The sequence below is a fragment of the Python bivittatus genome, unplaced genomic scaffold, assembly GCF_059951505.1.
Source record: "Python bivittatus isolate LINGU-HERP-01145 unplaced genomic scaffold, Pbiv_v1 ctg000200_np1212, whole genome shotgun sequence".
In the NCBI taxonomy this organism is placed as follows: Eukaryota; Metazoa; Chordata; class Lepidosauria; order Squamata; family Pythonidae; genus Python; species Python bivittatus.
Window position 1 is genome coordinate 16,471,855 of NW_028277040.1, and position 15,810 is coordinate 16,487,664.

Genomic DNA, 15,810 nt, shown 5'->3' on the forward strand with positions numbered 1-15,810 from the left:
CTAAATTTGGCTGTCTGCAAGAATATATAAAATGCAATGTGTTCAGGAAAAAGAAAGAAAGAAACATAAGATTTTTAAATACATTAGTCAGCTTTAATAAATACAGCGCATGACCCCAATTATATAATGCATCTGTCTAAACAGTGTAAGAATACATGAAAATAACAGCATAGATCTCGATAGCAAGTGAATTTCATGAAAATATAGAGATGAAATAAAACAGCTGCTTTTAATATATATGCAATATTTGGATAATGCAGTTTTATTTACCATACTGCACTAATTTATCACATTTCCTCTCCATAATTGATCGTTATTATGGAGAAATAGTAATAATTGTTCCATTTTGTAATTCAGTTATTATAAATAGCTGGCCAGCTCCACAATTTAAAAATGTAAGAACAGCACACATTATAACAACAATGAGTTGCTATATAAAATGTAACAAGTACATTTTTAATTATAATTGATCATCTCATCACATTCTCATGTGATACAAGAGAAAAAAGGAACACCAAACAGTTTGCAACAGAGCATACATTCCCTTATGGCATAGTGGCCATAATTTTAATAACTATGATAAATCTGGAAGAGTATATAGACTGACTTTTTATCTATAAAACGTTAATTTGCAAATCACTTCCCATGTTTCTCAACTAAAATGCCATATGTGGCTAAACAGTATATCTAATATTTAGGAATAAAGCAACATGACATGAACTCTATAAATTGGAACTCTAGAAGTCACACTGAGCAGTGAATTGGTCTACTTACCTTCTGTGATCTTTTCAATTCTATTATCCTAGATAATATAGAATACAACTCAACAACAACAATAATAATAATTTATTAAACTTATATGCTGCTCGGCTCTAATGAATCCCAACAATCAAAGAAATTACAATAAAACCAATAATAATAATAATAATAATAATAATAATAATAATAATAATAATAATATAAAGATAAAAGATGTCAAGCGCAATGAAGCGAGGGGTCTCAGTCTCCCTTGCCAAAGGCCTGGGTGAAGAGCCAGGTCTTCACAGCTCTTCTAAACAACAGCAGAGTAGAGGCCATCCAGATCTCAGGAGGAACCTTGTTCCAGAGGGCAGGTGCTATTCCAGAGAAGGAGTGCTTCTGGGGTCCTGATAGATGACATTGTTTAGTTGAAGGAACATGCCAACCCTGTAGGATTGAATTGGCCGGGCAGATGCTATGGGAGACAGGCAGTTCCTCAAGTAACTAAAACGCCTTTTGCCATGTAGAGCTTTATAGGTAACAACCAGCACCTCAAATTGTACCTGAAAGCAAATGGGCAACCAGTGCAGCTCACGAAGCAGAGGTGTTACATGGCTACACCGAGGCACGCCCATCACTGCCAAAGCCATTGCATTCTGGACCAGTTAAGCTTCCATGTGGCCTTCAAGGGCAGCCCCATGTAGAACGTGTTGCAGTAGTCAAGCCATGATTCTACAATTGTAGAAAATGTAAACTTATGAACTTGCAAATGGATGATCCAATTTTCATAGCACTACACTGATCATTTCTTGTTTGAGAAGAAATGGGTCTGGCTTGTATTGCACTGATTGTGTTTGACTAAAACCAAGAAAATCCATTTTTCAGACAACTATTTAACATTTTTTGCTCCTGGTTCACAAACAACCACATCTTAATAATATTATAAAATACAAATATGCAAAATTAATTTTTAAAATACAGCTCTCCCAAGACCTGGTCATAAATGGCAGTCAGAAAGTATAGCTACATCATTTCTATCACTTCTATAAATCACTCCAACTCATAGCATCTCGATGTAGAGGGTGCCCATTTTGGGGACCAATGGGCACATGGGGAATTTTAAGATCATGTGCCTGTTCTCACAAAATGGGGCCAGCCTATTCACAAAGTGGTTGTAATTGTAGGTATGGCCAATAGAACTGTTGCAGATATTCGAAAGAAGAAATTGCTTCATTGGATATCTGAGCAAAGTGGCCCTTTAAAATGATTTCACACACCAAAGCAATTTCTATGCAGTGTGCAAGTGTTTCGTTTTGCTTTGCTTTGTTTCATTCAAGAACAGTATAAGCTGAAATGGATGAGCAACATGGATAACCCCCACCTCAATCCTTTGCTGAGTTATACAGTATGCCTCTGTGTTCCACTTTATTACATCAAGATAGTATACGTCTGCAAGCTGAAGTGGCCCATTTAGATAATTGGCATGATCCCCGTACCTCTAATCATTAAACACTCATTCATAAAAAGCACTTTCTTGACTATCTTATGTTACAGAAATCTTCACAAGCAAAAACCCTGCCAAATGATAGAAAGAGAGCTACAGCAGTCAGTAACATATAATGAAACAGAATCAGTTTAAGACCTGCTATGTTTAATTAACACCAGAAAAATGCAACAGGACAGCAGTAGGATTGGATATGTTAGATACAGAGCAAATAGTGACAGAAGCAGAAGGATTTGATCATCCAGCCTGTCCAAGCAATTATGTAAATTTACATCCTCCAAAGTTCACTAGGATTCCCCAATCCTAGTGAGGTTTTCTGCTTCTAGGAAAATAAATTAGCAAAGCTCATTGGATACTAAAACTGTACTCTGATTAATTACATCAACTTTCCTCCATAGAAGAATTGCAGAGCACTAGAAAACCATTCACTATGATTAGAATCTAAAAATGTCAACAAAATACTTCATTTCCATCTCTTTCTCTTCTACCTCTGTGGAGTTTTCTTATATGTAGAGCTTAGGAAGAAAAAAGCTAGGTTCTAGGTTCTCAATTAATGCAAATTTATACATGCACACACACACACACCACTTTTAGAGAAAACATAAATTGAGAAGGAAACAGAACAAAAGAAATGAATAAAAGGGTAGGATGCAAATGAGTAAACAAGGGATTTACAAATGTCATAGAGATTATAGTTTTCCAGTATATCAATTGATTATGAATAACTAAATATATTATGTTGTTTAAAAGCTTGAAAATTGCTAAGCTCTAAGCAAACATAAATAACAAGAACCATGGTCGGCACAGGATAAATAACAAAATGAAATTGTGAACTGCAATAAATTCTAATTCTAAAGTCCATTCTAATTTAGAATGATTTTAATTTAAAATTAAAATATAGACTTTATGTAGAGAGAAACCCAAATGTTGCATGTGGTACAAATCCATGTAAGGTTTTCAGTTTGAATTAAATTCTGGGTCATTTATTTTTGAAATACAATGTTATTCTAGACATCAAAACATACTCTCCCAGCTTAGTTAACCATTCTTCCACAGAAGGGGCCAAACATCCTTTCCAATAAAAGACATACATTATCCTTGCAGCAGTTAACATGTAAAAAGCTAATTCAGTATACTCTGGGGAAATATATAGTTCGGTAAAGTTTAGTAAGAAAATACTGCTGGTTGTAGTGAGAATTCAACTTTTAAGATTTGTTCACTCTAGTATAAATCATTTCCCCAAATTGTTGAGCTTTGCAACATTGTCACCAAATGATGACAAAGAGCCCTCCTTTGATTCAGATGTCTGAATCATCCTGATCAGTTCATTATGTAAGATTCATCTAAATCTGATATACATCTCTAGTGTTGATTATTCTTCAGGAGATGATAAGCTATATATTCACATGACTTGGCTATAAACTTACTATCTACTGTACATTTGGTAATTCTCCAATGACTTCTCACTAGACTATTTCACAACTAAGTTCCTGGAAACTAGAAACACTTTTGCAGGGAAAACAGAGTGGAATAAGATAATTGGAAGAACTAAGAAAAAATATTGGTATGTTATCAAGACATGCAGGGGCAGTGGTGTATAGTATTATGTACATTTTTTAAAAAATGCAGTGAACATCTTTTATTTTTTCCCATCAAGGCTTTCTTCCAACTATACCCAGTTTCCCAGGCAGAAATACTTGCAATATATTCAAACCAGAAGATGACAAACATGAAACAGTAGTTCAGAGTCAGGAATAGATGGGAAAAAATACTTTGAATGGGATGGAAGAGGAGAGGGGATGAAAAGAGCAAATTATATAATTCTTATCCATGGAAACCATTAGAAAATCTGCACCACAATTACAAGAGGATTAACAAAGATATTATGGAACAGCTTTCTCCTCTAGCAGGTTAATAAAAGGTTCTGAGATGCATGCACACACACATATGCTGGCAAAGCATTTGGAGTTAGTAGTTGTTGAAAAGAGAAAATAAATCACGAATGATGTGCTTGTGGCCTGCATTGGCTTTCTGTTTGGCCTCCACCAACCAAGGGGAGGTGAGCACCGTATCCCATCTTTCACCTTTCCTTTCCCTATACCAGTGTTGTCCAAACTTGGCCACTTTAAGATGAGTGGATTTCAACTCCCAGAATTCCTGGCTGGGGAATTCTGGGTGTTGAAGTCCACTCATCTTAAAGTGGCCAAGTGTGGACAACACTGCCCTATACCATCAACTTCCACCACTATTCCCTTGACAATCCCCTTTGCCTTTGCTTCTAAATATGTGGCTGTGATTCTCCTCTGCAGGAAGAGTTTCTGGCTACTTCTGCACATGCTCTGCTTTCCTCTCTGAAAGCTTGCTGGCTTCCTCTGCCCTCTAAATACTTATGCTGGTTGATACTCTCAAAAACAATAAAAAGTTAATAAGACAGAAGTTATTTTTATAGAAGCCACCTTGTCCCTTCTTCAGCAAATCTTGCACTTCAATATATTTAATACTGTATGCTTTAGTAATGTGTTCTAATAAATTAATCAGAACATATATGAGAATAACCAGCCTATAATTTTTGGATCCCTTTGAAAAGTCAGGATTGCTTTCTAATAACAGGTACAGAGACTAAATTTATGGACATGTAATATATTTTTGTGGGTAAACCAGCAATTTCTTATTTGAATTCTTTTAAGAATTCTTAGATCAGAACTCCACAGGGGCTCTGAAAACTTAGTGTAGCCTCCAGATATCTCCAAAGGTTTTTTGAATGAGACAGAAAGGAAAAATGATTTATACATGATTGAAAATGTTCATTCATATTAATACCTCTTTCAGGGAGGGCAAAATGCTGCCAGCCCAGACAATGGCAGAAGTATTCCCTCTTTTGAGGTTTCTCAATCCAACTATATTGTATACATTCCACCCAGTCTCCAACCTCCCCTTTTTGGAGTAGATTGTAGAGAGGGTAGTGGAGAATCAGCTACAGAAGATCCTCGAGAAAATGGGTCTCTTTATGTTGGGGTTCAAAAACAGGCACAGGATGGAAATGGCATTGGTCATCCTGATGAATGACTGTGAGGATGGAGGTGCAGGATGCCTTTCCTGCTCCTATTAGACTTCTCAGCAGCATTCAATACGATCAGCCATGATATCCTGTGTCTTCTGGACTGTTTGTAAAGTCTGGGAGTTGGAGTCATTCTATTCCTGTTAGATGTGTGGTTCTGGTCAGTAATCATATGGGAAGAATAATTGTTTCCATAATTGCTTCAATGCATGGTATCACAGATTCAGTCCTCTCCCACCTGTTACTTAATATTTCTATGTAACTGCTGCTCATCTACCAGTTTGGGGTGAGATATCATCAGGCTGGGCTGGAAATGTTGTGGAAGTCCTGCACCAGTATTTGGAGCTTGTATGGGAAGAAACAAGCTCAGACTAAATTGGAGCAAGTTGGAACTGCTCTTTGATCACAGAGAGCTTGATATATTAGTTCCAGTTGGGGCTGAAGGTGGGAATGTGTTTCCACCAAAGGAGAAAGACTGTGACTTTACGGTACTTCTGGACTTAAACTCATGCTGGAACAGTAGGTAGAAGCCATGGCCAAGTGGATCGTTGCCCAGCTTCAACTGGTACACCAGCCCTGGACTAGGAGATGCTAGAAAGAGTGACTCATGCTGTTACCACTGTATGGTTGAAGCACTGCAATGCACTGCTTCAGATAGAGATATAGCTGCCTTTAAAGATGATTCTGAAGCTAAACCTTGTAGAGAATGCAGTGGCCAGTAAGCTGGCAGGTAGATCCTACTATTGCAGGATAACACCTATTCTTTCATCATTGCACTGATTGACAGTTGACTTCTGGGCCAATTCAAGTGTGATTATGACTTATAAAGCCTATATGGTATGGTGCCATGCAGTGTTAGGGACCTTGTTCTCTGCCTATTAGGTCATCAAAAGAGCTGCTGCTCAGGGTTGTGCCCCCATATTAAGCCGGGGGGGCAGGGGAGGAGAATGAGCCAGAAAAGAAATCCTAAAGAACATGTTTCCTCTTTAGGAAGCTTCTAAAAACTTTTCTTTTTAAACAATCTTCTAATGACTTGGAGCTTAATGGGGAGGAATATAGCTATCTTTTCTTACTGTGTTATTGGTTTTTTTATAGATTGTTGTACTTTAAGAATGTTACTTGAAATCCTTGTATACCTCCCAGAAACATGAGTTTAAGGCATATTAAATTATTATTGGGGTCCAACACTGTCTCCTGTTGCTGTTCTGTGAAAGATCTTCCTCTCTTAAGAATTCTAATCAAGCCAAGATTAGACATTTGGTTCTGGAGTAACATTGCTGTTAAGTTCTTCTCTATTTTCCTTTAGAGTTTAGATTCAGAGATAACAGGACCTTACTTGTTCTACTAATTACATTATTAATAATCTCCAGTTTCTAGATACCCATGTTGGCTTAGAGCATTTGAGCACTTGAATAATAAATCTCATTTCTCATATTTCAATGGTGTTTCTCTGACCCTTTTAACTCGTTTCCATCTATTTCTGCATATTCAGTATTATTTTGTATTTCATCCCATTTAGATTCAGGTTGTAAGTTTTTGTATTTTGTATTTTTATTATTATGTCTTGTTCTGTTGTGTGTTGTGAGCTGAGTGTCTATCTGTGATTATGTGGGATGTACATATGATAAATAAATAAGTAAGCATTTTGACAAAGCATTTTTACCCACTAAACTAGCTTAATAAACCCTTCCTCCCCTTACCATCTCTCAGGCTGTATCCTCACTAAAATTGAGCTTGCTATGAGTGGGTATTTTATAGTAGTTTCTCCTTGAAAGAGTATTTTTCAAATTTGGAAAAGTTTCCTAAAAGGATTGTTCTTTATTCATTGAAATATTGCACCTGTCATTCATAGTCCTAAAAACAGACTTTTGTGGGAATAATAATAGCTCTTCATTCATTCAGCAGACATGAGGTAGGGAAAAATGAACAATCCATGCACACACAAAAATCACAATTGCTTCCGCAATGGCTTTATTATAATTTTCCTACTTCTTTTTCAGTTAGCAGTATGTGTCAATGCTTCTTGTCATTTTTGCAAGATAAAAACACCTAGGCACACCAAAGGGCACTATCTCTCATGCATTAAAAAAAAGAGAGAGAAATGCAAGGTCAATGTTTCTCCAAACATGAAGATATGACTACATAAGAATAAATAATGCAGAGCAGTGTGTTGCCATTGTGCAGATCCAAGAAGCATAGGGTGGAATCTAATTAATTATCTTCAGTACACAGAATGTCTTCTATCAGTAGTAATGTGAGGAAAGAGATAGCCCCTCTCCCTGGAGCTTTCAAGCTCCCTCAAAAAGGTATTTTGGAGGATTAAGGACCTCTCTACAGATCTGGGGTAGGAAAGGACAATAATTAAAGCTCTGCTGTATGAGCTGACTTCTACTGCCTGACATTCAACTGTCTTTTGCCCAAGGAGACTTCAGGTTGCTTTCTAGGATGATCCAGTAGTGGTTTGAGACCAGCTGTACTACCACTTCTTCACATTTTACTCTTGTAAAGAAATCACTGATACTGTGCTGCCACTCTCAGGAAGATGAAATGTTAATGTGGGAAATAGGCACATCACTTTCTCACACATGGCCTTGGGGGAGCAGCTACAGTACAACCCCAGCGTAAGAAGTTATGGTATGGCTGGTCCAATATCCTGCAGTAAGGAAGGAAGAATCCCTAAAAATTGTAATGTACCAATATAAATAGATTTATGGGCATTATCAGTATCGAGGGCCTATTCTCTGTTATTGTTTTTCCTCAAGCTATTTGTATTTGTTATTTGTTAAAGACAAATGCTAGATTGTCATCTCAGAAAATGTGAATCTCCTCACCTTTTCTACACAGGCTACTTTGGAGTAGCAAAGCAGTATAGTGGGCTCCACTCAACTATTTAAGTACCCCAATGAAAACAGAATTACTTGAATCCAAACTGATGTAATAGACATTCATAGTGGGCAAATTTTTTAAATCCTTGACTGCACAATATTTGAGTAAAAAATGGCAGTTTTAACCTGATGAAATGTCCTGGTTTGCATTAATACCTTTGAATGGAGTTTGTATGTCTTCTTCCATTCACATGTTATTAAAGTAGTGCCATCATGAAACTCACAAGCACAAATAATAGTTTGTGGTTGCTGCATTCATCTGACCTTGACAAATCAGCTGTCTCTCAGATTAATGTGATTTTGTTTCAGACAGAAAAAGAAATAAGCCATGCAATTATCATACTTCTTTCTGTCGCATGTCAGGATCAAAGTTCAAAAGAAAAGGCAGAATGCTGACATTTTACATATAAATTTGTGAATTGTGATTTATGAACTTTGGAGGCTCCTTTTACTTTCAAAAAACAAAATCAAACAAAACCATCTTATCTGTTTAAATGTTGTACTGTCTTGAAAACCAAGCCCTGAGATAAAAACAAAGGCATTGCACTCCATTTCCTCATTTCATGCAGTCAGATACTTCACTTACTACTATAATTTATGTGACCTCAAAGTATCTTTTAAAAGCTTGTATCTACTTACAGGTAGTCCTTGACTTATGACCATTTGTTTAACAACCATTCAAAGTTATGATGGCGCTGAAAAAAGTGACTTATGACCAGTCCTCGCACCTACAACTGTCACAGCACCCTTGCGGTCATGTGATCAAATTTTGGGCGCTTGGCAACCAGTATGTATTTACAATGGTTGCAGCATCCCAGAGTCATGTGATCACCATTTGTGACCTTCCCAAGGGGCTTCCAACAAGCAAAATCTATGGAGGAATCCAGATTCACTTAACAACCCCTGATTTGCTTAAACATCGTGGCAAAAAAGGTCATAAAATCAGGTGCAACTCACTTAATGACCATATTGCTTAACACCAATGGCTATACTCTAGAATACAGGTGTGCTTGAAATCAAAAGCTGAAGTGCATCTAACACAGCATTGGATTGTAGCTAACAAAAAAAGAAGGAATTGTAAAGAATGAGGGAGAAAAAAAGTGTGATGGAGATACTTCTACCAATCCAATAAGAAGCTCAAAGCACAGTTATTCAGAACTGATTAACAGATGAAATAAATACCCAGTGACTCTTCCCTGCACTGGGTCATGAAGGAAAGCTATATCACTCTGGAAAGAGTGATCTGTCCCTCTCATGACAATCTGTTGGGGAAGTGAATGTCAGAAAAACAAATAACCCTACCAGATAAGGGCTCATATCTGCTTGGTAAGCAAATTGCTGCCAGGCCACCATTGCTTTGATGGGCACATACCAAATCATCACTTGCTCTCATTGTAACATGAGAATTTTTTTGCAAACAGGACAATATCGTTGCATTGATCTCAATTACTGGCCCGTTACTGGGCACTGATCAACTGAGATATCTCTGGTCATCTTTTGACAAGGAAAGGCACGTTTTGACTGGCTGGTGGTTCTCTGCAGGCACTACTTTCTCACAGCAAGAAAAGTGCCCATCACATCTTGGCAAATCAATCATCAATCAGTCACTCAACCAACTTGTATACTGCCTCAGTTACTGAGGCAACTCTAGATAGGCCTAGATAGAACAAGATACGAAAAACTAAACAGACAAACCATAAACTAAAATACCCAACAACACACTGGGGCAAAGAGCAAATGAAACCCAATCAAATAGTAAAAACAGAAATCTTATACCAGGGAGTGGATCACAGGGTCCATTAGATAGAATAGCTTACCTACACACTGATTCAGTCCAAATGTGAAATTAGAAGACTCAGGCAACAGAAAGCCTCATCATCTGGAAGTATCTGAAGAAAATAGATCTGAGAAAAGAGAGTAGTAGGAAAGAAAATGGGTGTCACAGAGAGAATAGGTAGTCCTTGAGCTCTGACTTACTGCTGGCTTTATTGTACCCATCATTTGCCTGAGGCCCCAATATATTGATCTCAAGAAATGTAGCCCTGATGGAAAAGATCTCATCCACCGCTGCTTGAGATGACTTAATCAAGGGAGTAAATGCAGGTATAAAAGGCAATGAACTCCCAATGGCAGGCCCACCTCTGATCTACATGCATTCATCTGAAGACCTGAGGAAGAGGGTAATGAAAGAATTGGCCCAAGAGTTGACATGTACTAAAATAGGAATGCTTTAGTTGCCCAAGAGACTGTGCAAAATTTTGCAACCGTGGAAGAATACCGTTGAATTTAATCTCATTTTTCTTACACAGTACCTTATATCATCACTGTTGGCTGGGTCTAATGGGAATCCTACTGTAGTTCAAAACACAGTGATTGACTAGATAATGTGCAATGTGCCTTGCATAAATTCTTATTCTTTTGATAAACAACTGAGAAAAGCCTGCCAACAAAAAGCTATCATCAGTTATGATTTCAGTACTACTTTTGATGTAATAGGTACTCCCTCTTGAATAAAAAATACAAAAAAAGACACGTTTCATTAATTTATATAGCTACAATGAGACAATTTAGCAAAATAAATAATGATATTGACCTGTTCACAGACTTTTAAATATGTATCAACTGTTAAGTCGGATAAAATGTTCTAGGGAAAAATATTTCAAATCATATTGATTCAACTAAAGAATACAGAGAAATTCATCATTATTAAACATAATGTCTAAAGAGAAATGTATTGATCAAGGCTATGAAACAATAACTTGTCAGGTTGATTTCCAATAAACGTACTTAGGTAAAATAAATTTTACTTAAGATAAATATGTCTCTTGTAGCCCAATATGGCTAGAATTGCAACTAACCAGCATGAATCTTAAAACAGTGAACGTCTTAAGAACTACCAGAAACAACAACATATTAATCAGCATTCAATGAATATCAACATTTAAGGACAGTGTTGTAAAATTTAGGGTCTAAAGAACCCAGGATACCAGAGAAAAGCTTGTATTCATATAATCCCATTTTACAATTTTTAGAGCTTCAGGCTCATTTTATTACAAGAACTACTTTGGTAAGGAAGAAAAGCTCTTTAGAAACTCTGTCAGATATCCTAGCATTATCTGACTAGGCCAACATTTGTTTGTGGAAAAATAGCTAAAAAACATTTCTGTTTACAAGTGAAAAGCTTTTATTTGAATGTTTATAGATAGGTAACTTTCGGGAGAGAGTTAATACATTTGGAATGTTAAGCAGGTGGATTTCTTCTTAAAGGATTGGGACGTAAGTATTACCATTTTTATTTTGCAAGACTGCTAAGACTTATGTGAAAAGCTGGCACTATTTGATTTTTTAAAGGTAACAATATATTACAGAAAGAAAGTGAAAGTCAGATATGGCAGAGACAGTAAGTGCCCAGAAAAGTATACATGGGCCTATTAGTGCCATATGGCATAATAGATGCCATAGTAAGGAATGCTTCTCTCTGGGGTGGCAGAGAAGCCCCTCACCCTCTTGTGGCAAGAGCTTTGGGAGAAAAGAAACAACCCTTTTCCAGGACAGATCCAGGCAAAGTTGTTGTTAGAATCCAATGAACTGAATTTACACATATGTATTGTCAACGGATATGCTTAAAAATAGAAATGAATATGGAAGTTTTCTTCTTGAAGAATAACCATGAACAATATCTCTCCACCCCAGCAATGATCAGAAATGGAATTTAATTAAAACTACCTGTCCCAAGATGCAGCAGATGGCATTTCTACCTCTACCAAGGAACATATGGCTAGTTCTCATTAAAGAGGAAAAAAGCAATTAGCGATACACATGTGCACAGGAGAAAAACCACATTTTCCATGCAAGAAAGGCAAATAAATAAGGGGACCTATGCTTTGAAATGTGAAAGGTTAAATTGCTTTGATTCCCTGCTCATGGCAAGCTAAGAACAGTTTCTTACATAAGATACGAATGGAGTTTTTGTGAAGAAAAGGTTTGAACTAAGGCAGTCCATTGGTGGACTGGGACAGTCTTTGCTAAGGGATCCTTCATTCTGTAAGTGATGGCTGAGGATTCTGGGAGTTACAGTCCTGGGCCTATTAGGAGGGCAGTAGGTTAGAGAGGTCTACATGAAATTTAAGGGCTGCGTTAACACAAAATTTGGACACTGAGTCAACAGTGAAATCTATGAACTCAGCTGGCTCCTGATTTGCTGAGCATCACTAAGTCTGCAGTACCATTCTGTAATGGGAAGAAAGAATAACCTTGAAGAACAGGAGGAAGAGCTGCTACCAAGACAATGGTCAGATAAAAAAAAATCTGAGTCCAGGGCAGAACTGTAATCCAAGTAAGCATCTCAGACAAGACTTGCCCTCCTTCTCACAAAGATAGGGAAGGGGAAAGCACCTGCAGTCTTGCAAGATTCTGCTACTGAAACCTTATAATAAAAGGAGTATTTACATTCATTACTTTGGTTTCCTAGTCTGGCCTACCTTGAAGATCTGAGACATTCATGGTTCCTGCAATATCACCTGCTGAGGATTTTGCATCCATAGCCTGCTTGTTGGCTTCCTTTAAGGATCCAGTTGGTCTGTGCTAGACTAGATTGGCCTTTGGCCTGATCCAGCAAGGCTTCTCTCAGTAATATGGCCCAATGAGCATTTCCACCTTAGTATGTCTAGGATTACTCTGCATGCTGAATTACATGCACAGTGTTATGCATGTTTCTTTTTTATTCTGTGTGGATCACTGGGTATTTTTAGCATAGCCTCAGAGCCATCCGTGTCATGCAGCAGGATGGAGCAATTTATCAATAAGGTAACATCATGAGGGAGAGGGAATAATTCAACAAGATTTTGAATGGTACGGGAGGAGGATCATTTGAGATCTGCTTCAGGCAACAATGTCTCTTGCCCAAAGCTGTGTATCCTTCTGTGAATAAAAAGATGCCCAACTACCCATGAGAGGTAAATTTATCCTAGGAACACAGGAAATGGCCTCTTTCCAGATCAGACCACTGGTCCTGCTAGCTCACCACTTGCCTCACTGGTTGGCAGTGAGTCTCCGAGGCTTCAGATTGGAGTCATTCTCCACCCTCTTCAGAAATCAGGCATTTAAGATGGGACCTTCTACCTACACCCATAGCTAATTCCCATAATGGATTCATCCTTTTCTTCTCTTTGGTTGAAGGCTGTTGCCCTCCTTATCCTAAAGGTGGTGAAGTGGGCTTTGTTCTTTAAATCTCCGTCACAGCACTGGTCTCCTGAGCACTGCAGTGTTTTACTCAGCCAGGCTGCTAGCTTTTTCCTGATGGGGACAGATGTTTTTGAACAACAGTGGCCACATGTACCAGTTTGGAAAGTGAAGAAGAACTTGCAGAAGTGCTGCAGTCCTCGTCTGGAGCTCTGGGCCAATGCTGTCTTTCTCTCCATGTTCTTTGAAACAGCAGAAGCCTGACTGAGAGATCAATTTTATTCCTACTCCCTGGATAGAGCTGGCTGAAAAGAACAGACTATTCCTCGGTGAGCCACTCTTGCTGATGTCAGTTTTCTGGCTAAATGGCTGTGCGGACCTGGCCCTCTGCCACACATGGCACTTTCTCTCGCTGACTGACAGCAGTGCTGACTAGAGCAGAGAGCAGAGCTTCGTGCAATGCAGCAGCAGGACTTTGGGAGCAATTCCTGTAATAGCAGCTGCTGTTTTTCTATAAATCATCTTTAAGATGATTTTTTAAAAATCGCCTTTCATGCTGCCTGACGTGAAGACAGAACTGAAGCCGGTTGGGGGGGGAATGAGGAAATGAAAGATGCAAACAGAGACACATGTCAGGGTGACTGTAGGTCAAACACAGTTAGGAAAAGGAAAAAGGAGGTGCTCTGCCTCGGGGCTGCGGGGAAGTGACAGCATTATCTGGCCCATGAACATTTTCATGTCCCATGTGCTCCCTCAAAGCACTCCCTTGAAGAGCTCCTGATGAAACATTTTCTGGGAGGAGGAGGAGAAGGAGGAGGAGAAGGAGAAGGAGAAGGAGAAGGAGAAGGAGAAGGAGAAGGAGAAGGAGAAGGAGAAGGAGAAGGAGAAGGAGAAGGAGAAGGAGAAGGAAACAGCCAGCAGAATTCTACAGCCAGCAGAATTCTACAGCCAGAATACTCAAAACAGTGTCACTCAAAGTGGCCACGTTTTGTTTCCCAATCGAAATGCCCAGAATAGCCATTTCTAGGGTAGAACGTTTCTGAGTCAAAATATTTTATGCATCCCAGATCACACCAGCTTCTGTCAGGTGATGTTAGGGCACCTTCTTCCTGACTCTCAGCCTCCGGATGCCAGGGACCTGGGAATTCCATTAAGCCTGTGCCCCACTGAGAAATCACAGCAATGCTTCAATACACAAATGGCACGCCTTTCTACAGCAGCATCTGATGCTTCTACATTTGGGACTGTAGAACTGTGAGACTTGGGCAGATAAAGGCATTGCAGCAGGGATGATCCCCTTATCTTCCTGCATCTGCCAAATTGCATCCCAGTGAGTGGGGAAGTAGTAAGGAAAAAAAGCAAAATGGCTTTAGTTTTAAGGCCCACACATTACCCGTAGCAATCCTAATTATATATTCATCATATCAACATGTTGCTGCTGATGATAAAGGGGGGGGTGTTATTCCTCTATATCCTCATCCCCATCATAATTTAGATTTAAATTCTGTTTTAATGTACATTTTAGGCAAGCTTTTCATTATTGTTTCTGATGATGATGATGATGATTTGACTAGTGGGGGGAATTATTATTATTATTTCTTATTTGACTAGTGGGGGGAATATTCTTGATTAGTGGGGGCAATCTCTTTGAGAATGCTTTTGACCTTAAAGGCAATCTAATATGTATAGCTTACAGCAAGGAATAATTAAGGATAGAAGAAATATATACATACACACACTCACACATATACATACTGTGTATGTGTGTATGTGTATGTGTATGTGTATGAAGTTCCCCTATTCTTTATTATTCCTTGCTGTAAGTTCTCCTTACAGTTTGGCAGATGATTCTTGATATGTTGGAGCATTCCTCCTTTGGTAAAAGCAGCCTGGAGGATACCTAGAATAAATGAAACAATAATATATGTTATTTAAGATACAGTAAAACATTTTTGTTTTACTATTTTATTTTATGCACATACACATGCACACACTTAATTATTAAAACAAGAGTGGCAAACATTCTCCAAGGCAGCTTTTGGGAAGAAAACCATCATTTCAAGAACCGTTTGGAAAACTGTAATGAGAACTTTGCAGCAAAACTCATATTGGACATCCCTAAACCGGACTTGGTTCATGTTGTTGGACCAAAGTGAATGAAAATCTTTCATTTCACTATTTAAAGGCCTATACAAATCAGCCCTCCTTCAACATGAATTCAAGTTCTGAAAATTAAAGAGGGCATAGTTTGATTCAAGTTTATGATTTGAGATTTAAGGGCAAACCAATTTGATTCAAGCTGCTTCAAGCTTCAAGTCAGTTAAAAAAAGTCCATCGGCTATAATGGGGAAATGTCAAAACGCCTGCAGCAGTTTCAGCTTTTGACAGCCTTGATGAAAACAGCAGAATAGTAGGCTCTTTAGAGGACATTAATTCTGGCAAGT

The 15,810-nt window shown here is 38.2% G+C and overlaps 1 long non-coding RNA gene across 1 annotated transcript; it reads right to left on the reverse strand.

Moving 5' to 3' along the window:
• Positions 1-1,058: 1,058 nt before the first annotated feature.
• On the reverse strand, positions 1,059-15,267 carry LOC148216546 (uncharacterized). Its single transcript, XR_015795236.1, has 3 exons — positions 15,201-15,267; positions 10,003-10,089; positions 1,059-1,470 (listed from the first exon to the last, which is right to left on the reverse strand). It is a non-coding gene; the product is annotated as an uncharacterized LOC148216546 (long non-coding RNA).
• Between the last annotated feature and the right edge of the window lie 543 nt (positions 15,268-15,810).